The sequence below is a fragment of the Perognathus longimembris genome, chromosome 1 (genome assembly GCF_023159225.1).
Source record: "Perognathus longimembris pacificus isolate PPM17 chromosome 1, ASM2315922v1, whole genome shotgun sequence".
Classification (NCBI taxonomy): domain Eukaryota; kingdom Metazoa; phylum Chordata; class Mammalia; order Rodentia; family Heteromyidae; genus Perognathus; species Perognathus longimembris.
The window spans coordinates 47,495,008-47,520,125 of record NC_063161.1 but is presented as its reverse complement, the minus strand read 5'-3'; the positions used below and the strand labels follow the sequence as shown (position 1 = coordinate 47,520,125).

Sequence of the window (25,118 nt, the reverse complement as noted above, 5' to 3'; positions counted from 1 at the left end):
AGCTTTGAACAATCCTTAGATCTCAGCCTCCTGGGTATCTAAGATTACAGAGTGTTCGCCAATGGTGCCAAATGGTACCTCTGAATTTTAAAGCTTCTATTGTGCTAAAGTCTCACCAAGACAAGACTCATTTTTTTGTCTCTCTACCATGACCCATGGCAAGGAAACTTGCTTTTAGAGATCACAGGCTGCCCTCTATCCAAATACATTTCTTTTTCTTTCCATAATGACAACTAGCAAGTACTTGCAAGTGAGGATCCTGGTACTACCTGTGAGAATTTCTAGTAACATGGAAATAAATTTTTCAGTGCATTTGCAGAATGAGAGGGGTCTCTTCAATTTTTCTTTTGAATTTTGTCATTCCTAGAGCTTGAACTGATGCCCTAGGCTCTGTCCAAGTCTCTCTGTGCTCAAGGCTAGCACTCTATCACTTGAGCCAGAGTCACTTCTGGATTTTTCTGAGTTGTTTATTGGACATAAGAGTCTCATGGACTTTCCTACCTGGGCTGGTTTTGAACTGTGATCCTCAGATCTTAGCACTCTGAGGAGCTAGAAATAAAGGGTAAGCCACTGGTGCCCAGCTGAAAGCAGTCTTATCAACAGGAATATCATTCATTTATTTTTTAATTTAAAAAGAAATGATTATCTTGCTTCAACTCACCAATATTTAATATTCTTTCAAAAATTTTAAATTATCATCTTTATGTAGTTGTACAAAGGAGATGTCATTTAACAAAACAGTTTATGAATTTAATGCATCTTGATAAGTGTCTTCCTTCAGTATTCTCACCTCATTTCCATCCACCTCTTCTTTTACTTTTCTTCATTTTGTAGCATATACAATGAACTTGACTTCATTCTCCCTCCCTTCCTGATTCATTCATTGACCCCTCTCCCCCTAAGCTCACCAGCATTTTCATGTACCCTTGAAATGTTGATTTTGTTGGGTTTTAACCTAGTCCTTCTAAAAGATTATACTACACCATTGCTCTATTCAATCTCTTATACTTCAGTTAATCCAATACTAACCAATATGTTTACTTACAGACTTATAGGTACATTCTACCTACCATGAATGAGGGAAACTACGCAACCACTGTTTCTGGCTCAGGCTTACTTTACCTAACATGATTTTTTTGCAAGGCTTTCCCTTTGCTCAAGAATGCTATAATATGGTCTGGGAATATGGCCTAGTGGTAAAGTGCTCGCCTCGTATACATGAAGCCCTGGGTTCGATTCCTCAGTACCACGTAGATAAACATGGAAGTGGCACTGTGGCTCAAGTTGTAGAGTGCTAGCCTTGAGCAAAAAGAAGCTAGGGATAGTGCTCAGACCCTGAGTTCAAGTCCCAGGACTGAAAAAAAAAAGTGGTATCTTATCATTTCTTCTAATGGATGAGTAAATCCCATTGTGTCTTATCCAACATCTTTTTGATTCATTTGCCCATCAAGAGGCATCTGACCTAAATCTATGCCTTGGCTATTGTAAATGGTGCTGCAGTGAACATGGTTGTGTAAATGGCTTTATAATAAACTTGTTTGCGTTCTGTTTTATAAATGCCCAGGAGTGGAATTGCTGGGGTGTAAGGTAGCTCTGTGTTTATCTTTTTTGGTTCTTTTTTTTTTTTTTTTTTTTTTTTTTTTGCCAGTCCTGGGCCTTGGACTCAGGGCCTGAGCACTGTCCCTGGTTTCTTTTTGCTCAAGGCTAGCACTCTGCCACTTGAGCCACAGCACCACTTCTGGCCATTTTCTGTATATGTGGTGCTGGGGAATCGAACCCAGGGCCTCATGTATACGAGGCAAGCACTTTTGCCACTAGGCCATATCCCCAGCTCCCTGTGTTTATCTTTTTGAGAAAGCTTCATTGTGCTTTCCAGAGTGGCTGATCATGTTTGCCTTACCACCAACAGTGTAGTAGACTTCCCTTTTGGGCCAAATCAAAGTCAGCATCTGTCATTGTTAGTGTTCTTGACACTGACCATTCTAAGTATTGATGAGGTAGAATCTCAGTGTTATTTTGGTTTACATTTCCTTTGTGGACAGAGATGCTGAGCATTACTTGATGTGTCTACTGGCCATTTTTAGTTCTTCTGAGAAGGTTTTCTTGAAGTCAGTAGCCCACTTGTAAGTTTGGGTTGTTGTTTCCTTCTGTGTTTAATTTTTGAGGACTTAATATTTTGAGCTCCCCATGTAGCCCAGATATTAGGGCCTTGTCTGATGTGTATCTGGTAAAAAAAAATCTCCCATTCTCTAGGCTATTTACTTTTTAGCTATGTCCTTTGCTGTACAGACACTTTTGTGTTTGATGCCAATCTTTTTTATAAGTCTTTGTTTTTTTGTTGAGTTTCTGGATATTTACTTAGAAAGGTTTTTTTTTTGTTTGTTTGTTTTGTTTTGTTTTTGCCAATCCTGGGACTTGGACTCATGGCCTGAGCACTGTCCTTGGCTTCTTTATGCTCAAGGCTAGTATTCTGCCACTTGAGCCCCAGCACCATTTGTGGCCATTTTCTATATAAGTGGTGCTGGAGAAAAGAACCCAGGGCTTCATGTATACGAGGCAAGCACTCTTGCCACTAGGCCATATTCCTAGCCCCTTAGAAAGGTTTGACCTATGCCCTGGAGGCCAAGTGTTTCCCTACCCCTTCCTGGAAGTTCCCTGGTCTCCAGTCTTACACTAGGTCTTTGATCCATTTTGAATTGATGCTGGTGTAAGGTGATAAATGAGGATCTAGTTTTGGTTTGTGCATGGAGATACCCAGTTTTACCAGCAGCATTTGTTGAAGAGGCTCTCTTCCAGTCTATGTTTTCGGCTCCCTTGTTGAATATGAGATAAGTGGGTCTGTCTGTCCATTTCTGGGTTTTCTATTCTGTTCCATTGGACATCTGGCCTATTTTTGTACCAGTATTACACTGTTTGGATCACTTACTTCTTTAAAGAGAGGACTGAGTACAAGCCTTCAGAATGCAGAGAATCCCCTCATATTCTGTACATTCCAGCCAGAAATGCAGCACTTCTCTTAAAGGCCCTCGCTGGGACCCATAATAGAATGTGAAGTGCAGTTCTTTTCTTGTTTTCATTTACTAGCTTGAGTCCATTCCACACAAAGGTCAAGTAGTTTGGTGCAGTGCTGGTCTCTAGCAAAGAGCATCAAGGATCCCTGGAAAACCACAGTTCATGTGTGCTTACTGTCTCCTTTGCAATACTCTAGAATACAACATCCCAGTGGTGAGTTTTCATCTCTGTTCTCTGTTCAAATGTTCCCTTTACACAAAGGTCCTTTTGGCTACCTTATCTGAATAAGAATTCCATTCTGACACTAACAATACTTTTTCTTTCCTTCTTCCTTCCTTCCTTTCTTCCTCCTCATCCTCCTCTCTGTCTTTCTCTGGCTTTCTAGTGATGACAATGTAATACAGGGCCTTGTACATTATAAGCAGGTACTCCAATAATTGTCAATCCTCTATTTTTCTTTTGTTATGTTTTATAAGAAAAATTTATCTCATATGTAACTCTTTTTTCTTCCTTTTTTTCCCTTTCCTGATTTCTCAATGTACTATGTGTGTTTGTGTGTATGTGTGTGTAAGTGTGTGTGTGTGTGTTTGTGTGTGTTTGTATGCCAGTTCAGGGGCTTGAACTAAGACCTGCTGGCTGACCCTTAGCTTTTGTGCTGAAGGCTTGTGCTCAGTCACTTGATAGACAGCTTCACTTTGGCCATTTTGTGTTTAATGGGAAATAAGAGTCTCATGGACTTTCCTACCCTGGCTCGTTTTTGTTCCATGACCCTTAGTTCTCAGCCTCCTGTATATCTAGGATTATAGGTGTGAACCATCAACAACTGACTTCAGTATACTATTTTTTTGCCTGTCCTGGGACTTGAACTCAGGTCCTATGCACTGTCCCGGAGATTCTTCTGTTCAAGGCTAGCATCCTACCACTTGGGCCACAGCACCACTTCAGGCTTTTTCTGTTTATGTGGCACTGAGGAATTAAATCCAGGGCTTCATGTTTGCCTAGCATGCTAGCATGCTAAGCCACATTCCCAGCCCCGAATATACTATTTTTTTTGGGGGGGGGGGGAAGTCCTGGGCCTTGGACTCAGGGCCTGAGCACTGTCCCTGGCTTCCTTTTTGCTCAAGGCTAGCACGCCGCCACTTGAGCCACAGTGCCACTTCTGGCCGTTTTCTGTATATGTGGTGCTGGGGAATCGAACCCAGGGCCTCATGTATACCATGTATACGAGGCAAGCACTCTTGCCACTAGGCCATATCCCCAGTCCTGAATATACTATTTTTTAAAAGTAAGGAATAAAATGTTGGTATGCTTTGCTCATTACTATTTTTCAGTGTACCCGTCAGATAATAATGCCGTATCAGTAGTATTATGAAATGAATATACTGAATTCATGAAGACAGCAATTAATAAATTTTTGTTTCCTTCCAAGTCTTAGATTTCATATTTTTATCCAACAATATCTTAAATACATTGAGGTCAGATTTGACTCTTTAGAGTTACTAAAATTCCTCTGACTGAGGCCAGATGAGTTTCTCCACAGGTCTAGGGAGGGAAGGTCCAGAATGATGAAGGCACAAGCTGGCCTGGAAAGGCTGGTACCTCAACCTTGCTTCTCTGTCCCAAGATTCCTGTGGAAGCATTATGGGATTGAGAATGTTATGAGAAAGCTACAGACATGAAGTTATTCCTTACTTTATGAGTCCTGAGAGCGGTTTGAGTGCCTTTATGAATGTGAGTGGATTCTCATCTATTAGAAGGACTGGATATGTGGCTTATCTTTCAAAGTAGTGGAATTTTCACTTGTCAGTATTTAAAAAGATTTAAGTGATAATTGACAATTTCTGTAGGTTCTGTTTAATGAAAAGATTCAACCATCTGGAAAGGTAGGGTGCAGGATGATACTACAACTTAAAGAGGGATATTTTCAACTGGGGCACCTGTGGGTCACCCCTAAAATCCTAGGTGCTCAAGAGGCTGAGATCTGAGGATTGAGGTTCCAAGCCAGCCCAGGTAGGAAAATTCTGTGAGGTGATTTTCTTTAATTAACCACCAAAAGTTGGCTGTGGAGCTGTGGCTCAAGTGGAAGACTGCTAGACTTCATCATAAAAGCAAATAGACTGAGTTCGGGCTCTGAGGTTAAGTCCCAGGACCAGCTCAGAAAAAAAGCCAGAAAGAAATGCATAAGAGGTCTAAGGTTTGCTGTTAGCAATTGTGCATATGTGGAGAATCCACACCAATCTTAGTTCCCATCTTTGAGTTGACAGCAGTGAAGGCAGTGGATGGAGGGGTTTGCTTATTGCTTCTGATCAGTGTCTGTGAGTAACAAGCCAGGTGGTGCTTCTGAGCAGTGTCTGTGAGTGACAAGCCAGGTGGATGTGATCCTCCCTCCTGCCTGCAACAAAACACTCTCCTGTCTGGTACAAGGAAGGACTCCAAACTTTTTGTGTTAGAGCAAGGAATCTAGCAAATCTGTGGGTAGAATGAAGATACGACCACATTAATGACAGAATTGAAGAAGAAATGAATGTGCATTGCTGTGTGAAACACAAATAATTTCAATTCTTGTTTTAAAATATGTATTTATTTTTCAGGCCCTGGGCCTTGAACTCTGGACCTGGGCACAGTCCCTCACCTCCTTTTGCTCCAAGCTAGCACTCTACTTCTTGGGGTAACACAAGGTTTCCAGATTTGTTTGTTTGTTTTCTGTCATTAATTGGAGAAGAGAGTCTTATGAACTTTCCTCCAACATCTAGCTTTGAACCTCAACCCTCTGTTCTCAGTATCCTTAGTAGCTAGGATTAGAGGCATGAGCCACCAATGCACAGCTTAAATTTATTTTTATCTTTAAGTAGTTTTACAAAGGAGTTGCCATTGAATGATGGAGTATGAGTACAATGAATCTTAATCCATGTCACCTTTTTCATCTTTTTCACGATTCTTCCCAGTCCTACCCCTTCTCTCAATTTTCTTAATTTGGTAGAACATGTGTTGTATTATATGATTATTCAATTCCTTTCTCATTTCATTCGACTACTCTGCTACCCTTGACCCCAGTACCTACTCTGAGTACTCCATGCTTAGTGACTATTTTATCCAATTGTTAGACTTTCTCACATTTTATTTCTTGAGAGAGACAATGTTTCACCTGACACTTTTTTCCTCATTTCAGATGCCTCTGCAGATGTTTCTATTGCTGACACCTCTGAAAACATAGCTCTTTCAAAGCCAGTCACTTAATCTTTTTAAAAACTTTAAAAGGTAAGAGTTGTTTATTTAATTTGTCTTTTATATGATTCTTAGATCCTCTGAGTTTCCACTGGTACAGAAAACCATGGATCAGAGAAAGAAGTGGGAAATCTACCAATTGTTTTCCTCATTATTGTCTAATGCCTTGTGTTGGAATCAAGTGTATATGTAAATTTAAAAGGAGCCACAAGCTTGCAGTTTGTCAGATACCATTTATTTTCTTCTATTTATTTTTTTTTTGTGCCAGCAGTTACAGTTTTTTAGCTGTCAGGTGTGTGTGTGTGTGTGTGTGTGTGTGTGTGTGTGTGTGTGTGTGTAGGAGCTCTAGTCCTGGCTCTTGAACTCAGGGACTATGCCCTGTCTCTGAGCATTTTTGCTCAAGACAAGTGTCTTACCACATTTCTGACTTTTTGGTGGTTAATTGAAAACAAGAGTCTTATACTCTCCTGGCTTGGCTGGTTTCAGTGCGCAGTTCTCATATACCAGCCTCCTGAGTAGCTATGATTACAGAAATGTGCCGTTTTCACCCAGCAGCAATTTTCACTGCGTCATTTTTATAATATTGGAATTAGAAAAAAAATTTGTTATTAGCAGAAGTTATTAAAATAAACAATTTCTCCATGAATCATGGGAACCTTTTATTTACTTTTAGTTGAAAATTCTATTTCCTTTGGAATTTATTTCAATAATAGGAATAAATGGTTTCATGATGAAATCTCTCATTGCATACAGCTCTGTGTGGTATTCACAATATTTTGTGAATACTGAATGGATTCCTTTGTCATCAAGATCTAGCTTTCAGTTTTGGTTTATTTTCCCTTGAGTTCAAGGTGACCACTGAATTCAGTGTCACCTGGTAGTTTTCAGTCCCCATGCAGATTCCAGAGTGGGGAATATTCTTCATCCTCTTGACATCCCATTTTTAATTACAGCCTTGTGATAGGGCTACAAATCATAGTAGAAAAAAAGTATTTTATTGCAAATGAAGGTATTTGTAGCTTGTAGATTTGTCCTTCTGGACTTGACCCTTCATCCAATTTCACCAAACAACCTACTTTTTGCCAACTCTGGCTAACCACCTCTAGTTAGATTAATCTTCTTTCAAATGAATCATAGTTGTATGCACTGTCATGGATAATTTCTCTTTTATGAACTGGTGGTGCTTTTCAATTGTGGAGACCACCCATTTAAGACAATGCATTTCTTTTAATTTTTAAATTTACTTTTTAAATAGTCATTTTCTCTGTTCCACCAATATACCTTTATTTTGGTAAATGAGACACTGGGTTTTGAGTATAATATTAGGTGCAGGAATTTCTTTGTAGGAACATACTACATCAATACTTACCAAGTTTCAATGTTCAATTACATTCCATCAAACTTATTTGTCTCCTGATACAGTTTTATTTTGACATTTGATGGTTACAACTGAGAGAAAGGACAGCAACTGCTAACAACTAGTATGGCACAAGACTGACCAGTCAGTGTTTAGAGGTATGATGGCTTTCTCAATGTTCTCAACTAATCAACAAAATGATTTTGTATACGAGCTGGCAATCTCATAAAATACTCTCAACAGTCCAGCTATTTTAGTGGGCACAATTTTTTTTAAGGCAAATAACCACAATCCAGGAAACAAACCACAGTCCCACATGGAAAAACAACACATCAGGAACAAGGATACACAAATCAATATCATTCAATGTAAAACCCCACAAAATAGCAAACAACCTTGGGTAAGCCCTAAAAACATGTCTTGTGCTTCACCAGCAAGTTCTACCTAGCAAAATCTCAACTGGCCCCATTGCTTAACCCGTACTAATCAGTTCTTAACTATATAAATTTATAGTTAGTAACACTGTCAATTTGAAATCTGTTGAGATTTCTTTAGTGCTTGTTTTTCTGTGACCAAACAGCCCAAGACACCTCGTTGTACTTGAAAACCAGAACAGCTTGGGAATGCCAAAGGGTTTGATTACCTGCCAGGGACATGAAGTCGCTCAGTTTCCTGGACCATACTTTGGCACAGCTGATCCTGACCTGGAAGATCTAACACAGTTTTCTTTGTGTGTGCTTCTAGCAGCTGTTTGAGAGGACCTTGACCCAATAGCGCTCCCCATGCGTGTGTGTGTGTGTGTGTGTGTGTGTGTGTGTGTGTGTGTGTGTGTGTGTGAGAAATGGTCTTGGATATGTAGCAGCTTTTGATTCCCTGGCTCCCCTAGGCTGCTGCCCCCATTCTGTCCTTGTTTATAACACTGAGATGTTTCCTATAGCACCATGCTGAGTGAGAGCAATGTGAAAAGTCAGGAGGGAAAGAAAATGCAGCTACTTTTAAAACAAGGCTGGGCATCGGCACCTGTCCAGCTGAACTTGTGTGACATTTCAAGAACTCAGCCTCTTTTTCCATCTGGGATAAAGAACTGAAAGATGTAACTAAAGTCTTCCGGTGGCCTAAATATTTGGGTCAAAAGAGTCTCTAAAACTGAGACAGTATCATAGTTTGGGATGAATCTGATGACCTAGATGAAATTCTGTCAGTTACAAGGGGACCTTGTTTCCTAAGATGCATGGCCGATCTCTCTAACAATGGAAATGCTTATTCTAGATGTTGGGGATGTTTGCTACCTCCTCCTATCCTCATGATTTTGGTCCTTCCACTGTGGTAGGATGCCTGGCCAGCATTGTGGCTTATGTCAACCCACTGACTACCTTGTCTCACTCTGCGGTACGGCTGCTTCAGTAGCACGAGTTTCTAACTGCTTCAATAAAAGGAGATTAAAATAAAATAAAAATTTTTTTTAAAAAGAATGTTTTCAATGCCTTTCATCTGCCATACTCCACTCTTTCCCACTCTCATTTTACTCTGCCCAAACTCTACCATGCCTCCAGTTTCCTATGCCTTCACTATGTCCAGCTGTCAATCTACCCTTTTTTTCACTCTTCTTACCCTTCCTCTACCCTGCCCTCACTCTAGCACCTAAACTCTACCCTACTTTCTTTCTCCCTTTTGCTTACTCCCCATGGTTCCCACTGTACCCTACTCTCTCCTCCCTTGCCTTTATCCTTTTCTGACTTAACAATTTTTAATGTTCACTCTACCTGCTTCCTTCTTGGTCAGCCTCAGTTGGGTGTATTTGCATCCTTTATACACTATTTTCATTAGAATCAAGGACGTGAATATATAGTGTTTCCAACATGGCTTCTGGCTGAGCCACTGAATCTCTTGTTTAGTCTGTGCTCCATTTCTAGTTATTAAATAGAAAAATTATGCCTGGTATTGGTGGTTCACATCTGTAATTCTAACTGTGGAGAAAAGTTCACTCAAGAATGTCTGTGAGACTCTTAGCGCCAATTTAATATTTAAAAAGTATAGATGTGGATCTGTGGCTCAAGTGGCATAGTGCTGGCTTTGAGCAAAAAGACTCAGGAACAGCAGGTAGACCCTGAGTTTAAGCCCCAGAACCAGGACCAACTCCAAAAGAACCGACCAAACAAAACCACAGACTTAAACAGATTATCACTTGGTAACTCCTGACTGGGGCTCTTTGAAATTTTAGTACCAAAAATTGAGATCCCTGGGGCCGGGGATATGGCCTAGTGGCAAGAGTGCTTGCCTCGTGTACATGAGGCCCTGGGTTCAATTTCCCAGCACCACATATACAGAAAATGGCCAGAAGTGTCGCTGTGGCTCAAGTGGCAGAGTGCTAGCCATGAGCAAAAAGAAGCCAGGGACAGTGCTCAGGCCCTGAATCCAAGCCCCAGGACTGGCCAGAAAAAAAAAAAAAATTGAGATCCCATTGTCAGTACCTAGCTTTGTTTCAAAATTGGGTCTTTCTTGTGTTTATTTCCTGATCTTCAACTCATAACTATGAAGTTCTTGGCAGGATTATTCCTTGCTGTTTCTACTATCCTGATCTCTGGCCAAAAATGTAATTCTTAGTTGAATATAAGATTGTGGCATCTGTACATTAAGCAACCTACCCTAGGGTTCAAGTGTGGGTTCAAGTGTGCCTAGGATGCTGGAAACCCCTGTTCTGTGGTCACGTACCTGGTTCCATCTAAATTTTTACTCATGAGAAGGTGACTTTAAACCCAGGTTACCTGGTTCAGTTAGATGTTCTACCTGTTCTCAAGTAGACTCTTAACAAATGCATTGTTAGTATTAGTTATGTGTCACGGAAGGAAGCTGGGGATTATTTCAGAAAAGAAAAAAAGGTTCAACTATTATTTTGAACATTTTTTGTTTTTTTTTTCTGTCTCTATCTCTGCTTGCCCTCAGGGTATCCACTCAGGAGTAATTTTTTCCAATTGTACATGTCTGTAATATTTTTCATATTTTGTTTCTTTTTCACCTCAAAATGTACTTAATCTTATAACTTACTTTTGTTTTCTTTCAGAATTTATAAGGACAGAGCTGAAGAGTTCCACTTCTACTAAGCGTAGTGAATCTGCACTGCTATTTGTCTTCTCTTTCTGACTCATTTTCTTTCATTTGTCTGTGACCATTCTGTCTTCCACATTTATATCAGTTAGCTTCCATGGGTATATTCTAAGTAATCAAAGACATAATGGCAGATCTGATTTTTGCATGGAGCAATGTACATTAAGTTGTTACAGGCTCAATATAACCACTTTACAAGTCTTTCATATTTCTACTCTAGAAATGACAAACTGAAGGACAGATTCCCTTGAGTTTAAGAGTTTCCTTTTCTGTATAATATTAAATGTGTTTATTAGAAAGTGTAGCATTTTAAAAAGTGACATGATAGTAGTATCATGAATTCTGACTACTTTGAAGGATAAGACTTGAAACAGAGAAGAAAAGCAGATATGGCACTAGAAATTCTATCTCTCTGTAACTCTGTACAATAGATTAAAAATTATTATACTAGAGAAATGTAGTTAATGAACAAGCAGTTTCTATAACTGTTGGATTGGCTGAATTAAATCATGTTAACATTTTTTTCTGGGATAAGTGGCAGGTAAACATTTGCTTTGAATTTTGTATCTGTTAATTCTAGATTTTAAAGGCATCTGGGAATAATAACTGTCATTTCATATATAAATGTGTTAGCCAGTTTTCTGGACCTGTGACCAGGTCACTTGAGAAACAATTTGAAGGGAAGAATAGCTTATTTTGGCTCATAGATTTAGAGGAGTCAGTGTTAAGTCACCTGACACTTCTTCCCTGGCAGTGAAATTGATTTCTCCCTTGACAGACATTGGTATCATGTATTCATGTAATATTTCTCCCTGTAGGCTCAAATTGAAATATACTTTCAGTTGGTCAAATCATTTTATTTACCACTCCCACTGTACCAGTCTCATGTCTATCCTATATGTGTCTGTGTTTGTTTGTGTCTGTGTGCTGATCCTGATGCTTGAACTGGAGGCCTGGGTGCTTTTTCTCAGCTTCTTTTTCTCAAAGCGAGTGCTCTACCACTTAAGCCAAAGCTCCACTTCTGCCTTTTTCTTTATTGGAGAGGAGAGTCTCACTGACTTTTTTGCTCAGACTCACTTTGAACCATGATTCTCAGCCTCCTGAATGAGCCACTAGTGCCCAGCAGTTTTATTCCTTTCAAATGAATATCACCATATGAATTATTAGATTGCTTTTTCTGTCTTTAAAGAAGGCTGTTGGGGTTTTGATGGGTATTGCATTGAATTTGTAAACTGCTTTTGGCATTATTGTCATTTGCACAATAGTATTTTTTCCAGTCCTGAATCATGGATAGTGTTTCTATTACCTTCAGTGTTGTTCAGATTTCTTCTTAAAACTGGTCCTTCATTGGTTTGGCAATTACTAGGCATTTTTTTCAGATAATTGTAAATAGTGTCTTTTCTTATTTTAGCTTTGGTCTTCATGCTGTGGGCACACAGAAAGGATATTGGTGAGTTGGTTTTATATCCTGATACTTTGCCAAAGTTTAAAATCAGCTCTTGTAGTTTGAGGGAGGTGATTTTGAGATTTCAAAGGAGAAGATCATGTCATCTGCAAAACGGACAGTTTTACTCCTTCTTTCCTTATTTAGATTCTCTTTATGTTTTCTCCTGCCTATTACTCTGGCCAGGAATTGCAATACTATGTTGAAGTGGAGTGGAAAGAGTAGACGCCCTTGTTTCACTCCTTATTTTAGGGGAAATGGCTTTGGCTTTACATTTTCACCATTAAGTATACTGTTGTCTGGAGGTTTGTCATATACACCCTATATTATATTGAGGAATGTTTTGTGGATTCCAAATTTCTCCAGCACTTTTATCTATTTTTTATTCCTACTCCTTTGTATTTCTCCTTCTCTTTTCATAAATTTGTGTAGTTTTTGTTTGTGTGCTTGGGTTTTCTTTATTTAACTTTGATAAATGAGCAAAAAACTGAAATTCTTTTTTTGTAGGATGGATAGTTATACTTAAGAAAATCAAGGAAATTAAGATGTAAGAAAATGACAATATATAAATAAACAATGTGGGATAGATGTGGGAATGTTTAATCAGACCCCTGAGCTGAAAAGTTTCTCAGGACTCATGTATGGTTTTCCATTCTGGGAAGACATGTGCAGCACCTCTGAGGACTGAAGTCAGTTTTCCCTGTGGGCTCGCAAAGTGGAGTAGAGATGCCAATCAAAAGCTGACTGTTGGCCTGGACAAGACTTGCCAACTTGCAACTATGCTAATATGTTATCACTTATGTTCCTCTTCGTAAGTAAAAATTCTGATCATGTTGGACAATATTTCAAAATAGAAGGGAGTTTGAAGTGAAGGTGTCCCAGGAGAACTGATTTGGGTGTTATTTTGTGAAATTTTCAGATTGTTTCATGATCCAGGTATATTTTATATTCTAGCTTCATTTCTTTTTGCCCTCCAATTTTCAGGTAACTTTAATTATAAAACTTTAGATTCTAAGTGCATGTTGGTCTTTATGTTATGGAATTTACAGATATACTACAAGTTATATCTCATAAGCAACCTACAAAGCAAACATTGTAAAGATGGAGAAATAGAATCTTATACTTACGAACTTATTTTGTACATAAGTGCAATAAGAAAAAGTCCAGATTCCCATTCAAATGTTTGAAGTTCAGGGGAATCAAGATATTTCTTTCCCAGATGTAATTTCCCAGCCACTTATTGAAATCTTGCTCACAGCTTTCTGTTGCCCACACTCTGGGAAAGCACTGACTGTCTTCTGTTTTGGAAGAAGGTATCATGTCAAGCTATAAGAAATACTGCTACAGAATAGGAGTTGGTAAATCCTGTAATCTTCCAATTTACTCACTGTTTACCAGAAGATGAATATCCAAAGATAACAGATGAAAAAAACATGCTTTCTTAATTTAAAATTAAAAATGTATCCAGTTGGATTTCATTGGAATTTAATGTCATTTCAGAATTGTTACTCTGAATTAAGATTCTAATGAGTGAAATCCCATTCTTCATTCTTTTGTAGAAACTTCATGCAATTGTTCATTTTATCTGTCTTGCAAAGTTGTTATCAAACGTGAGAGCTTGGCTGACCCATGGAAAGTTTTGATAAGTTTACCCCATTCCTCTCGGCCAGAACAGAACTCACCATTTGATCTCATCCAACGAGGGATAATACCCTTTGTATTATTATTATTCTTTCAAATAAAGTGTATTTGAGGAAAACATTATTTTCTCTGTGTTGTTTTTCTCTTTTGGTTGTTAGTTCACCACGCTTTGATTATTTGACAATCCATTAAAGATACTGAATTTTATGCAGTACTTAATTTGGTCTGGTACTTTAGAACAAATATCGTTAACAAATATATTAGAAGGGAGGGAACAATTCAAAACATGTCCAACCTGACTTGTGTAAGCCAAGTGTCAGACCTGCTGCTATAACAACAGTAATTTTTAGAGGAGACATGGTACTGAACATGTTGTGTGTTTATGATTTCTGATATTTTTGTTAGAAGCAATGAAAATATCAGGGAGACTAGTCCTGGGACTATTGAATTGTCAGAAGGGCTTATTCCAATGGAGGTTCATCATACATATTATTTTTATTCCTCTATTTCAAACAGTGAGACATCTCAGGTACTAGAAACCTGCTCTGGCCTTCTCCTCCCTCCTAGGACCAGTTCCTTTCTAGCCTCCTTCCTGTCAACTCCCATGTCCATCTTCTATGTTATATGGAATCCTAAGCAAATGGCATGGGATGCTGCATTCCTGATTATATTCAAATTCATTTTGTATATAATCTCCTTATTTCTTATGTATTTGAAAAGAGAAGGCAGCCTCTGATGCAGAATTATCAAACTTGTAGATATTACTTGTGCAGTACAATGCACAAAGCCATTATTCCCAACACTGGGGCTCAAGAGTGTGTGTCTGTGTGTTTGTATGTGTGTCTTTGTGTTTAAAAATGAGTTGTTGTCTAGCTTTTGGTAATTTATAATACGTGACACACATTAAAACCAGAGCAATTGCTCTATGATGGAAATAAAAGACCATGATTCCTAGGAGTACTGTTTATCGAAGGAATTCAACTGCCTGGAAGGCCAATATACAACACAGGAATCCTTAACTGGTAAAGAAGAATGGTCTAAGACGTCTGTTAGAAGTGTTGCATATGCCTAATGCTCACAACAGTACTTGCTTCCCTGATTGCTTGGGGTTATGGGTTTCTCTTATTTTTTTCTGGGCAGCAGTGTCTGTGACTAGGAATGGAGGTGGATTTGATCATTTGTGCTTCTGACTATCTTCCCTATAAGATCATTGGACAAGAAGGGAACCCCCAATTCATTTCTATCCCAGCAAGAGTATGAGTAGAATGAGGAAGACTGAAAAAAAAAAACTTTAAATAGAATATAGGTGTGGCCACTTTGCCTACAGGATTGCAATGATGAAATGCAAGGAAGAATATATGTCTCATTCTTGGTCACCACATTTAATTGTGAGAAAGAAGAGAAAGAGAGAGAAAGAGAAAGAGAGAGAGAGAATTACTAGACACTTTTCTCTACCTTTCAGCTGCTCTTGCTAAAGAATCAACTACTGCCAGACACACAATCACAGCCACACCTAACATAACCACTGTACTGCTTCTGACTTGTTACAAGAGAACAGTATTATACAGGAATGATTCTTTCTTTATGTCACTTCTACTTACATCTTCTCAGTTCTCCACTGCCTGAACAAACTCACTGGAATCAACCCTTGGTTTCTTCCCATTGTTCTCTATTATTTGCATTCAGGTTCAAGTCAAATATCTAAATTTGAAGGGGGTCAGGAAGTGGCATATTTTCTGTTAACAACTTTAACTGCATCCTGCTTGTAATGTTTCTTTTCATCAAAGAAAATTTATTGTTACTAGAAATTATTGGCAAGGAAACAACTTTCACGTGGAACATGGATAATTTCCTTTCTCTATACATGGAAGTTCTGTGGACCTTAGAGATTATTCTACATGTTGAGATGGCGTTATGACCTATACTTTCAAAGCCTACCTCTTTTATGTGATACTCAGGATATGGTTGGGAATTTGCAATTCATTCAGCATCAAGGTCCATTGTTCTATACTGGTGCATTTCTCCAAAGTGACCTCATGGATCAGCTTTCTCCCTCCAGACTTTCAGAGTTTGCTGGCACACACTGAAGACTTCTGTACATATACCTAATATTATTTATATAATATTAAGAATGTATAATTCTGTACTTAAGACAGGAAGTTTATGATGCTTGAATGCTTACTGGACATATAAAAAGACAAGTAATTGTGACTGAGAAAACATGAAGAAGGAAAGCAGGGTATGAAGTGAGGAACTGAGTCTAAATAATGTCATTCATCCCAGAACGTGGCCAGGTGATGGGGGCTGTTATGGTTGTCATAGCCATAGGTTATAGATGGAAGAAAGATCCAGAAAAGTAGAGAGACATTGTATTCTAGAGACACTGAGAAAGGATTCTTGGAGAACCTAGTGGGGGTCTTGACTAGTGTGGGAGCTTTAGACAGTCTACCTGCCAGGTAGAGAAGACAGGACCCATGGCTCCCACACAGTGGCACTGCAGGCTTCAGACCAGCTTTCTCCTGCATAGGGTGAAAGGCCAGGGAAGGTCCAGAGCTGAAGGTAAACCCATGACTGGATAAAATGGGAAAAGAAGCAAAGAAGGAGCATAGCACTGGCCCAGTCCTTCACCACTTCCATACACACTGCACAGAACATGACAGCAACTCTTTAAACAGCACCTCTTTCACTTTTCACCCAGTACATGTGCACAGAAATGAAGGATTGTACCCTTGATACTCCTTTTTCTACCCTGAGAAGCTTTATAACATGAGGTGGAATGGTGGTGAGCCCAGAGCCTCTCCTGAAAACCTGAGCCAGAGAGTTATAGTGAGCTTCCACTAAGCACCCTGAACCCTGAAGAAAATCCCACAGAAACTCAACTGGATTTCTGAATCTTCCATTTTACTGGATTGGATGGGAGATTCTGCTTTTTCTGCTTTAATTAAGCTTTTGATTCTGAGTTTCCTGTTGCCTAACATTCCTTGGAGGACCATCTTGTTTCTAAGAAATCTAGGTGAGTATTTTTTCTTCTTCATTGGTAGCAAGAAAGCCAGGAAGGAGCTACTCTGAGTCCTTGGGAGAAGGCAATTTGGGGAAGGGAAGAAGGCAGTGTAGGAGGAAAAAGATGGGGGTGGTGGTGGTGAGGTGGAAGCAGAGGGCCTGGGGACCAACTAGGAAATTCTGGTGCTTCATCCTGGACTCCCAGAACTTGGTCCAGCTGGAGTAGCCTCCTAGCTCCCTAGCCAGGACCTCCCCCAAACCAATCATCCTTGGCTCCTTGCTCTACCCAGGGCTAACAGCAAACCCTCCTCAACTCCTGGACCCCAGCCAGTAAGAGCATACATTGCATCTGAGAGCAGACATTGCATCTGAGACTGGAACTATGACAATAGTGCCCTCCAGCCCCCATCTGGCCATCCCTGGGCAGCTTGCAAGGGTGTGTCTGGGCTTCCTTAGTCCTCTGTGGTTCCTTCCATCCCTTCCCAGGGCCTGCCCCCCTCCCCACCTTCACACAGGTCTCCCTCTGTGCAGAGAAGTCCACCAGCCCTTCCTGGTGGTGAGCTCAGGCCCAGAGTGGGACCCAGCACCTAAGTAGAGGGGGAGGGGCAAGGGACTGTTGCTCTGAATCCCCAGGTGAGAGTCCACTGGCTAGATACTGGAGGAAAGTTCTAGAAGACAGATAGAGATGTCCCATAGATTGAGGACTGTAGCTAATGCCCTTTTCACAATCTCCAAGAGTCCAATTTGGTGCACATCTCCCCTGACAATTCCTTTCCATTGCTTTTTCTGTCCCCAGTTCTCTACCTGACCCAGGGCCTTTTCAGTTCTGGGGTTTGGGGACTGGAGGTCCTAGCTTCTGTAAACACTTCCTGCTGGAGCCTGCTAGCAACAAAAAGAATCCTAATTGAGGGGCAAGGATAAAAGAAAAAGAAAAGCACAAGGCGATATACAAAAGACAAAAGAGTTTGGGAGGCCTGCAGCTCAAGACTTCAGCCCAAGACTGCAGCCCTGTTCATGCTTAAATTCCAGCTTATTTGCAGTTTGGGAACCAGGGAATGACATAGGGCTAACTAAAGTTTAAGAAAACAAGAAAGCTCTTAAGTCGGTAAATAACAAGAGGCAGTAAAACAAGACAAGGCTGAATGGTTAACATAAACCAGACTCTTATGGACATAGTAAAACATCTCGGTAAGTGCTGTCTGCCAATTAAGCCATATTTTTAGCACATTCCTTGAGATAACAACATAGCCAGAGGTCAGGATGAACTTTGCTGTTGCCTCTCTACAACTTCCTCTCCTCCAACTCTCCCTCTGGCAGAGCTCAGAGGGGAAGGATTGGAGGACCCCCCCATCATTCCAGCCTGTGGTTGGAGGGGGTAGTGCCTCCATCCCAGATTGTGTATATGTTTGTGGATGTGTGTGTGTGGGGGAACCTGGGGTTGTTTTTGTGCCCCGTCCGATCAGGACACTGAGAACATTATGGGTGAGGGAAGGGCAGCATGGCTCTCGATGGGGCGGGGTGTGGGGGGTGTCTGGTCCCAGCAGATGAGGGCTTGGCCTGTGCTGACTGACTTCTGGGGCGGGGTCTCAGGTTACAGCCCCAAGCAGGAGCGGGGGAAGGGGGGAGGAGCAGCCCGCGATTGGGCGAGTTGGCCAACCTGGGGATGAGCCAGGCACATATAATGGGAGCAGCTATTGGGAGTGGATGTAGGGCACTGCTGGGCTGCCCAGTCTCCTCTTCCTCCTCCTGCCCCATGGCCTCCTGCAAGAGGGCACGGTAAAGACCCTGACCTGCGCCTTGCTCGGGCCGCCCTCACGGCGCTCTGCCCTTGCCCTGGCTCCGCCCTGCCCCTCGGTGAACCATGAATGGCCTCAGGCTTCCCAGTCGCTGGTGCTGCTGATGCCGCTGGTGCTGCTGATGCCGCTGGTACTTTGGTATCAGGGCCAAGGTATCCGTAAGTCGCCCTCAACCCCTGCCTACTCCTCCCCCCCCCCGCCCCCGCCCCTGCGTGTATCTTTCTTCCTCCTCTTCTTCCTCCTCCCTTGCAAGGCTCTGGAGCCCTTGGCCCCTTAACCTGGCTCGCAGAGTCATAGCTGGGACGCTTAGTTACAGGGTCTGCAAAGCTTACCTAGCCCAGTTCTGCGAAGGCGGGGCTTCAGTCCCAGCGCCCTCCTGGCAGGTTCCTCCTAGGGTCAATCTGAGGCCCTGAGCAGGAATATTGAACTTGCAAAATGTTAAGTCTGAGAGGTTTGCGCACCAATATAAAAGCACATTGATTTTCTCCCCACACCATCCCCACCAGCTTTGATAATTAGGCTCAGGAACACACTGTTCAACTTGCCTTGCCCAAGTATTCAGAGCTCAGCAAAACAGGTCCTCAGAGATGTAACAGAGAGTAAACGCCAGCCAAAGGGATGTCTTGCAAGCCTCATCTTGGGGGTCAAAAGCAGCAGGGACTGTGAAAACCAAGGAAAACTGTAGCCCTTCTCTCCTCCCTGCTCCTAGACACAATAGGGCTTGTAAAAATTTCACTGTCTTAGAGTTAGTCTTAGCTTCTATAACTCCATTTTGGTGACTCCATGCTAGACGGGCTGCATCCCCACCCTGGAGGCTAGCTCCTTGTACATCGACATTTATTATTTTTTTATTTTTTTTAAGTTTTTATTATAAAGCTGATGTACATAGAGGTTACAGTTTCATACGTTAGGCATTGGATAAATTTCTTGTACTGTTTGTTACCTTGTCCCTCATACCCCCCTCCCTCCCCCCTTTTCCCTCCCACACCCAGGTGTTCAGTTCACTTACACCAAACAGTTTTGCAAGTATTGCTTTTGTAGTTGTTTCTCTTTTTTTAACCCTGTGTCTCTCAAATTTGGTATTCCCTTTGAATTTCCAACTTCCAATACCCATAAACACTGTTTCCAATATACTCAGATAAGATTACAGAGATAGTATAGGTACAACCACAGGAAGGTGATACAAGAACATCATCAATAATAGAAGCTACTGATAAACATAGGACGTTGAAAGTAGTTACAACTGTGATATAACAATTCTTTCCACAACATGGAGTTCATTTCTCTTAGCATCATCTTATGTGTTCATAAGAGTATAGCTATTGGGCATTGTGATGTTCTGTTATGAATTGCCTAAACCTGTACTAATTATTCCCAATAAGGGAGACCATAGAGTCCATGTTTCTTTGGGTTTGGCTCACTTCACTTAGTATAATTTTTTCCAAGTCCTTCCATTTCCTTACAAATGGGGCAATGTCATTCTTTCTGATAGAGGCATAAAATTCCATTGTGTATATGTACCACATTTTCCTGATCCATTCGTCTACTGAGGGGCATCTGGGTTGGTTCCAGATTCTCACTATGACAAATTGTGCTGCGATGAACATTATTGTGCTGGTGGCATTACTGTGATTTTGTTTGTGGTCTTTTGGATAGATACCCAAAAGTGGGGCTGCTGGATCATAGGGGAGTTCTATATTTAGCCTTCTGAGGAATCTCCATACTGCTTGCCAGAGTGGCTGAACCAGTTTACATTCCCACCAACAATGAAGTAGGGTTCCCATTTGGCCACATCCCCTCCAACAATTGTTATTATTAGTTTTCTTGATATATGACATTCTTGCTGGGGTGAGATGGAATCTCAATGTTGTTTTGATTTGCATTTCCTTTATGGCCAGTGATGTAGAGCATTTTTTCATATGTCTCTTGGCCATTCTCATTTCATCATCAGAGAAGTCTCTTTGTCAGTCTTTAGCCCACTTGATGAGGGGGCTATTGGTTCTTTGCGGTTTTGTTTTGGAAGAAGGTAGTTTTTTTAGTTCTGCATATATTTTAGAGATGAGGTCTTTGTCAGTTGAATGTCCGGTAAAGATCTTCTCCCAGTCTGTGGGCTTTCTGATTATCTTGCGAGCTATGTCCTTTGCCCTGCAGAAGCTCTGCAGTTTGATGCAGTCCCATTTATCCAACCTTTCTTTGATTTGTAGCCTTTCTCTGTCTTTGTTAAGGAAGTTCCGTCCTGTGCCAAGGAGCCCAAGTGTTTCTCCTACTCCTTCCTTTAGTGTTCTCAGGGTGTCTGTTTTGATTTCAAGGTCTTTAATCCATTTGGAATTCATTTTGGTGCAGGGTGATATATAAGGATCTAGTTTTAGTTTGTTGCATGTGTTGAGCCAGTTTTGCCAGAACCACTTGTTAAAGAGGCTATCTTTCTTCCATACTATTATTTTAGCTCCTTTATCAAAGATTAAGTAGGCGTAGTTCTGTGGGTTCATTTCTGGGTCTTCAATTCTGTTCCATTGGTCTTCAGGCCTGTTCCGGTGCCAATACCAAGCTGTTTTCATTACTATAGCTTTATAATACAGCTTGAAGTTGGGTATTGTAATTCCTCCAGCACTGTTCTTTCTGCTTAGGAGTGTTTTTGCTACTCTAGGTCTTTTATTATTCCATATGAATTTCTGGATTGCTTCCTCTATTTCATTAAAGAATGGTGTTGGGATATTAATGGGTATTGCATTGAATTTGTAGATAGCCTTTGGCAGTATTGCCATTTTGATTATATTAATCCTCCCAATCCAGGAGCATGGGAGGTTTTTCCATTTCCTTAGTTCTGACTTAATTTCATTTTTCAAGCTTTTAAAGTTCTCCTCAAAGAGATCTTTCACTTCTTTGGTTAAGGTTATTCCTAGGTATTTTATGTTTTGGGGGGCTATTGCAAAAGGAGTTGCTTTCCTGATTTCAGCCTCGGTCTTCGGGTTGTTAGCATAGAGAAAGGCCATTGATTTTTGAAGGTTTATTTTATATCCTGCAACTTTGCCAAAGTTTTGGATCAGCTCTAGTAGCTTAGGGGTAGAGTCTATGGGACTCTTTAGGTAAAGGATCATGTCATCTGCGAAGAGAGAAAGTTTAACTTCATCTTTTCCTATTTGGATCCCCTTTATATTTTCTTCTTGCCTGATTGCTCTGGCTAGGAATTCTAGTAATATGTTGAAGAGCAGGGGAGAGAGTGGACATCCCTGCCTTCTTCCTGATTTTAAAAGGAAATGGCTTTAGTTTTTCACCATTTAGAGTTATGCTTGCTGTTGTTTTGTCATTAACTGCCTTGATTATATTCAGGAATGTTCCCTAGAATCCCAGTTTTTCCAGGGCTTTTTAGCATAAATGGGTGCTGGATTTTATCGAACGCTTTTTCCGCATCCAGAGATAAAACCATGTGGTTCTTTACCTTGCTCCGGTTGATGTGGTGGATTACATTAATTGACTTGCGTATATTAAACCAACTTTGTATCCCTGGGATGAATCCAGTTTGATCGTGGTGTATGATTTTTTTGATGACCTGTTGAAGTCGATTGGCCAGAATTTTGTTGAGAATTTTTGCATCTATGTTCATCAGGGAGATTGGTCTGTAGTCCTCTTTCCATGTTGAGTCTCTGCCTGGTTTGGGGATGAGGGTTATACTGGCTTCATAAAATGAGTCTGGTAGTGAACCTTCTCTTTCAATTTCATTGAAGAGTTTGAGAAATATTGGAGTGAGTTCTGTTTTGAAGGCCTTGTAGAATTCTGCAGTGAATCCGTCTTGACCTGGGCTTTTCTTGGATGGGAGATCATTTATTGCCGTTTCTATTTCAATACTGGATATTGGTCGGTTTAGAAGGTTTAAATCTTCATGGTTGAGTTTGGGGGTATCAAATTTTTCTAGGAAATCATCCACTTCTTCCAAGTTCTCGAATTTGTTGGCATAAAGGTTTGCAAAATAGTCCCTCATTATTTTCTGAATTTCAGTTATTTCTATGGTGATGTTACCTGTTTCATCTCTTATCTTGTTTATTTGAGTGTGCTGCCTTCGTTTTTTGGTCAGGTTTGCTAGGGGTCTGTCTATCTTGTTGATTTTTTCAAAGAACCAACTCTTTATTTTGTTGATTCTTTCGATGGTTTTTTCGTCTCTAATTGATTTGATTCTGATTTGATTTTAATTATTTGCTTCTGTCTATTGACTTGGGGTTTGGCTTGCTGTTCTCTCTCCAGAAAATTAAGGTGCTTCCTTAAATTACTGAGTTGCTGTTTCTCCAGTTTGTTGATGTATGTACTCAGAGATATAAATTTTCCTCTGAGTACTGCCTTTGCTGTGTCCCAAAGGAGTTGGTACTTTGTGTCCTCAACTTAGTTGAAGTCCATAAACATTTGAATTTCTGTTTTAATTTCTTCAGTGACCCACTGATGGTTCAGCAGTGTGTTCTTTAGTCTCCATGAATTGTGGGATTTTCTGTGGTGGCTGATTGAGTTGAGCTCTAATTTTATTCCATTGTGGTCTGAGAGAATGCAGGGAATGGTTTTGATACTTCTGAATTTGTACAGATTTTCTTTGTGCCCTAAGATGTGATCTATTTTGGAGAATGTTCCATATGCTGCCGAAAAGAACGTGTATCCTGTCCTTGCTGGGTGGAATATTCTGTAGATGTCGATTAAGTTTAGTTGGTCTATGCAATTGTTTACTTCTGTGTTTTTTTTGTTCAGGTTTTGGCGTGTTGATCTGTCCAGAGGTGATAGTGGAGTGTTAAAGTCCCCAACAATCAATGTGTTTGGGTCTATGAATGTTTTTAGAGCCAGTAATGTTTGTTTGATGATGTTGGGTGCTCCTGCATTTGGTGTGTAGATGTTTAGAATGGTTATATCTTCCTGTTGGAGAGATCCTTTTACTAGTATGTAGTAACCTTCTTTGTCTCTTCTTACCTTTTTTAATTTGAAGTCAATGTTGTCTGATACTAGGATTGCAACTCCAGCCTGCTTATGGGGGCCATTTGCTTGATAGATTTGTTTCCAGCCTTTCACTTTTAGAAGATGCTTACTTTTGCTGGATAGATTTGTCTCTTGGAGGCAGCAGAAAGATGGATCTTGATTTTTGATCCAACTTATGAGCCTATGTCGTTTGATTGGAGAATTAAGTCCATTAATGTTGACAGTTAGGATTAAGAGATGATCGTTTGTTCCTTTCATTATCACTATCTTGTTTAAAGCTGTGTCTTCCCATTTCTTGATCTAGTGTTTACTATTTAGGGTTCATTTCTCTGTCTGTGTTGGGATCTTGATTATTTTCCCTGTATAGTACATCTTTAAGGATTTTGTGTAAGGCTGGTTTGGTGGAGATATATTGTTTCAGTTTTTCCTTATTGTGGAAGACTTTTATTTGACCTTCGGCTATGAAGGAGAGTTTGGCTGGGTACAGAATTCTTGGTTGGTAGTTATTTTTATTTAGAGTTTGGTATACTCCATTCCAGGCTCTCCTTGCTTTCATGGTCTCTGCTGAGAAGTCTGGAGTAATTCTGATTGCTTTTCCTTTATATGTGATTGTTTTCTTTGCCCTAACAGCTTTGAGTATTTTTTCCTTACACTCTGCTGAAGCTGTTTTGATCACAATGTGTCGGTGGGATGTTCTATTCTGGTCTGGTCAATTTGGGGTTCTAAATGCTTCTTGTATCTGTATAGGCCTTTCCTTCTGGATGTTTGGGAAGTTCTCAGCTAATATTCTGTTAAATAGGTTGCCTATGCCATTAACCTCTTTCTCCAAGTTTTCCTCAATACCTATTATCCTTAAATTGGGCTTCCTGATCGTGTCTTGAATCTCCTGTAGCGATCTGTTTTGTTGCTTGGACTGGATTTGTATTGATTTTTGATCTTTCTCCAAAGAATCTAAGGAATCTTCAGCTCCTGAGATTCGATCCTCTGCTTCAGTTAGTCGGGACTGTAGGCTAGATACTTGATTTTGAATCTCTTTTCCTTCTGACTGGTCTTTCCTGATGATTTCCATGTCATTTCTTAGGTCCTGTATGGACTTCTTTACTTCATTAACTTCGTTACTTTGGTTTTGAGTGTTGTCTCTCAAATCTTTAAGCTGGGTAGCTATCTTTTCATTTGACTCTTGAAGTTCATTTATCTTTCTATTTGTGGATGCCATGAAATTCTCCATTAATTTTTGCTTTGCCTCCTCACGCTCTAACATAATTGACTGAAGAGATTCAAACTTTTCTTTTATCATGTTTATCAGTAGACTTTGTAGAGCATTTTGGGAGTTCTCTTCTATGTTTTTGATTGACTGCTCTGCTTCCTGCTTGTTTTGAGTGGGGGGATAAGACTTCATTGTTTGCCATCTTTCTTGTGTTTCTTCTGCCCATTTGAATTGGGAATGCCAGTCTACCAGCACCTGTGAGCACCATTTAAGACCCAAAGCAGCCCTTGCCAAGCACTGTTGTGTAAATCTTTCAATTTCACAATTATATACAGATAATTTGCATACCTGTCTATAAAGTTAGATTTGGTGTTCCTAAAG

The 25,118-nt window shown here is 40.3% G+C and overlaps 1 long non-coding RNA gene across 1 annotated transcript; it reads right to left on the bottom strand.

Annotated features, from left to right (window-relative positions):
• Positions 1 to 8,038: 8,038 nt before the first annotated feature.
• On the bottom strand, positions 8,039 to 24,898 carry LOC125354610. Its single transcript, XR_007211513.1, has 3 exons — positions 24,886 to 24,898; positions 22,253 to 22,255; positions 8,039 to 8,513 (listed from the first exon to the last, which is right to left on the bottom strand). It is a non-coding gene; the product is annotated as an uncharacterized LOC125354610 (long non-coding RNA).
• Between the last annotated feature and the right edge of the window lie 220 nt (positions 24,899 to 25,118).